The following is a 4,703-nucleotide window of genomic DNA, read 5'->3' as shown; positions in this document are numbered from 1 at the left end:
ACTTGTCATGAGGCCAAAAATATAGCTTATATGACACGAGGACACGCAGCAGGACACGCAGAAGGAGAAATAGTCGTTCATTCGACACATTCTCCATGTGTTACTATCAGGGTACGGCTTTTATAAGCTGTTTCAATTAATGCGGCTCCAGACACATTTGGTTTTTATTGTATTGGTCCAAAGTGGCTCTTTCAACACTTTGGGTTGCCGACCCCTGGTTTAGATGATCAATAGTTTTCAGATGAATGACTTGAGTTCTGGTTCAGTTCTTGATCCCTCTGATCAGAATCTCTTGGATCATCATGTGTGATCAGATCTTTTCAGTTGATCTTCTGAGAGTCTCTGAGATCATAGATGTTGGAGAAACTTTAAACAGAAATGAATCTTTCTACATTTTCTGATCTGGATAAATGTCTGGATCAGAAAAGAAACTGTTTTGTCAAATATGTTAATGATAGTTTTTTATAATGTTAATGCTGACTGACAATCATCCACTACATCTGAGTCCTCTATTTAGGTCCACAAAAACCAGAGCTAATATTTAATGATCATTTAACAGTAAAGGAATTTACCTCCAATGATGTCATTATAACTGTGACGAAGAGGCTGAGACTTTTGGATCCAAGTGCAACTGATTTATTGAACAAGGGCAAGACATAATCGTGGTCAAGGTCCAGGCGTAGGTCGAGGTAGGAGGCAGGCAGGAGACCGAGGAGACAGGCAGAGATCAAAAGCACGGAGGATCAACAGAGAGGATTTACTAATAGAGTACAGGACCAAAACAAGACTTCACCCTGAGCAGAGGTTGGAGAGTGGCATTTATACAGGGTGGTGATGAGGTGATGGGAAACAGCTGATGGAGACAGGAAAATGGCGGCTGATGCATGATGGGAATTTGAGTCCAGGAGGGTGGCAGATGCAGTTAGTACTCAGGTGAGGGCTCCCTCTGGTGGTTGGAGAAGGACATGACTGGCTGGGCCCTGTCAATTACATGTCCTTAATAGAGGAATTAAAGTAACCCTTGATTCTTTGTGCTCAATTACTAACTGATTAACAATCTAAACAATCTAACAATGTCTCTCTGATGTCCTTCATAAATGTGTAAAAACTTTATTAATTCATTCTGGTCAGCTGACCCTCCAGAGGTCATAATTAATAATACAGCAACATCTGTTTATTTTTTTAAAGGTCTTCGATAAACTGGTGAAATTAAAAATCAGCAAATTCATTTACAGCCTTTAATGATGTAATGGAAATATCTGGATTTATATTGTAAAAGTTATGTTTTACTTTACTTAACTAGAGTTTTCTGACCGGTTGTTGATTTGCTTTTTTCTTGCTTCTGCTTTTCTAGATTAAGGGAAAACGTTTTTTTAATTCTTTGATCCATTGAATACGATTCTGTATCTTTAGCTTTTTGTTTGTTTAGTTTGTTTTGTAGTTTATTTAATTCAATAATTTCATCTGCTGACAGATTAGTTTTTCTCAAAATTCTCCACAATAGTTAGTTCTCTGTTGCTTTCCTCCTTTTACTCTTAGAGAATGTTTTATTTTGAAATTCTCTTCTTTTAAATTTCAACCAATCCCATTGACTCATGAGACGTTTCCAACTTTTACTATTAGTTGTTAATCATATGTGCAGACACAAAGATCATCCTAAATCATGATGTTGGATTTTCATGTTCAACTTCAGTTATATCCTAAATTGGAAACATAAATCAGTAACACTGTGGTTGATGTGTTTCTCTCTCAAATTATTGTTTTTATCTGATAAGAACTGAGAGATCAAATGTTGAAAGAAATAACTTTGAGAATTTGGACAGTCTGAAAATTAATGCGAATTTGTATATTTTATATAAATAAACCAAAAGAATAGTAATTATGGATTTAAAATGAAACCACAAAGTCTCTGTAAAAATGTTTTTTACATATTTGTAAGTTTGGTCATTTTACAGTAAAGTCATTAGGAACTGACTTTTTTTGTGTAACATTCTAGCTGTGACTTTGTGAACTGATCTGATTAGTTTTATTTGAATCCTCCCAGCACAGACANGCACCTGCAGGCATGGAAGTCATACATATACTGCAGTAGGGGGGGTGCCCAATTTACACATTCTGATTCTAATTTTCTAGAATACATTTAAACCCAAAAAAGAGATACAACATCAGAAACTCTGTGTCCAACAAACCAATCACACCAATGTGAAATATAACAATAATGTGTGTCAAAGGAAATGTTTGATTTAGCTCAAAACAGCAATCACAGCAGTACAGCTTTACAGAAGAAAAAAGGGTAAAAGAAAGTCCACATCTGTTATTCTGTGTTACTCAGTAACTATAGAGCAAAATGATTGCAGAAGTCAGTTTGTTACTGCACCTGAACATACAACAGCAGACAGGTTATGTAACCTGTTATATTCTTCACCACACATCGACACATTTGTCATTTTTTTAGGTTGTCCCACTGTTTTTTGGCCCATAAGGGGGAAATCTTTTCCAGCAGAGCCATTTTCTTCAGGATTATCCTGGAAAAACACATCAAACGAAGAGGGAGAGATAACAGGGTCAATCCCTCTCCAAAATGTTCCACGTTAAAACACAAAAGACACTAAACTCTACTGCAGCGGTCATCAACTCTGTTCTGCTCGTTTTACAGCTAACTTTGTTTAAGCTTCTTCTGCTCACCTGGCTGGATCAGGTATGTTCAATCAGAAACTCAACTAATTTCATCCAGCTGAAAGATAATCGCCGTTGGTTGTGGAATCTTAAAAAATCTTTAAAAAATATATTTTGGACACCACTACCAATCCAAACCCCCCACACACACACACACATACACACCCTCTTCTCGTGTTCCAAATAGGAAGTACCTGCAGGGAGCAAGAAGGCCAAAGTCCCATTGACCTACATTATATATGTCAGAATAATCATTCTTGCTCTGATGCTTCATTCTTCACATCTTCTTTCTAATCCGAATTTGTGTTAAACATATCTTTTCTGTATCTCCAGTTATTCAAGTTATAAACTGACCAATCAGATGCCTCAGTAAAATTATGTGGCTCCCACACACTAAAAACTCAGTGGTTAAAAATAACCCAAATTGGGTTNTATGTCAAATATGAACCAAAACCAATGTGCCTTTAAAGAGTTTTAAATAACCCAAGTTGGGTTATTTTTAACCCAACTCCAGGGGTTGAAAAGGGACTAACTTTGTGTTGGGTTACTTTAACTCAGAAATTTGGGTTGCTTCCACCAACCCAAATATTGGGTTAAATTAACAACCCAATTTAAAGGTCTAGTTAACCCAACTCTTGAGTTTATTTGACTCATAATCACTGGTTGATTCCACAAACCCAAGTTTTGGGTTTAAATGAACAAACCATTTAAGGTTAAATTAACCAAACTCCTGAGTTACGGTAATTTGACTCAATACTGGGTTAAATCTAAAAATCTACTTTTTCTCCTTTGTGTTCAATAAAACCTAACATTTAACATTCAATAAAAATCATTTAAAAATCACAAATTACAACCCAAAATATGTTCACCGCCAAGAAGGAAACCAAGGATCTAATGACAAATATTTATTTAGAATAAAACCCAAAAAGGGGTACCAATAAAATACAGAAGACAAATGCTTTCTCAAAAAAGCAGCAGTAACAAGTAGTAGTTAGCAGTTTTTCTGCAAGTAGAAGAAAAAGCATCTGTAACAAATCAATGGTTTTTTTTTTCATAAACTATTATGAACTCAGATTTTTTTAAACACTTTCACATTCTTCAAGACAGTCTTTAAAAACTTAACTTTGTTAGATTCTGGTCCCTCCANCAAATGCTTTCTTAAAAAAGCAGCAGTAACAAGTAGTAGTTAGCATTTTTTCTGCAAGTAGAAGAAAAAGCATCTGTAACAAATGAATGTTTTTTTTTTTTCATAAACTATTATGAACTCAGATTTTTTTAAAAAACACTTTCACATTCTTTAAGACAGTCTTTAAAAACTTAACTTCGTTAGATTCTGGTCCCTCCATGTCATAAACTACTTTCTGGAGGAACTCCCATGAAGAGGCACATTGCATGGGGTAGTTGATATCAAACACATAAAATGTCTTGAAGCAGACACCAACTGCTCCAGTCCATCTTCAGGGTATACCTGACCAGCCATCACAGCAAAAGCTTGGAAAGAATTTTGCGTCACTTGTCCAAGGGCCAGAACCGATGGCTAGGGCCTGGACTCCACCCCCTGGAGGTATTCCGCAGTGTTTGTTCCAACCTATGATGGACACAAAGAATAAGATTATTTTTTTTGAAAAGCTTCAATACATATGTGCACACACCCCCACACACACACATCAAAGCAACAGGTCATTGAAACCTAATAATAAAAATAGAACATTAATGAAAAACAGTGGTTAACGTCTTTCAACTCGAGATATTCCTATTTATAAAAAATACTTATAAACAAAGTACATTATAGTCCATCCAGGAATTCCCAATGTTGCGATCGCAACCATTATAGCAAATTCAAGCAAACTTTGCGGTTTGTTGCACGTCCTTCAACTTCACAATTTTACAGCAACTTTACTGCAACATTGACCAATCTCCCATGACAGTCATTGTTGGCAACGTAGTTTTTCGTGTGACTTCTTTTTGAGAGCAATGTATTTTTTTTTTTTAACTTTCTTTAGCCCTCCGTTTTTAAATAACTTTTG

The 4,703-nt window shown here is 35.8% G+C and overlaps 1 long non-coding RNA gene across 1 annotated transcript in view; it reads right to left on the bottom strand.

The window, feature by feature from the left end:
* Positions 1-3,956: 3,956 nt before the first annotated feature.
* LOC112156113 overlaps positions 3,957-4,703 on the bottom strand; it is a 2,231-nt gene continuing 1,484 nt past the window's right edge. Inside the window, exon 4 of the long non-coding RNA XR_002920913.2 lies at positions 3,957-4,264. This is a non-coding gene — a long non-coding RNA (uncharacterized LOC112156113). The remainder of the gene's footprint in view (positions 4,265-4,703) is intronic.

Source organism: Oryzias melastigma, linkage group LG18, assembly GCF_002922805.2.
Source record: "Oryzias melastigma strain HK-1 linkage group LG18, ASM292280v2, whole genome shotgun sequence".
Classification (NCBI taxonomy): Eukaryota; Metazoa; Chordata; class Actinopteri; order Beloniformes; family Adrianichthyidae; genus Oryzias; species Oryzias melastigma.
This window is presented reverse-complemented; position numbering and strand designations above follow the sequence as displayed.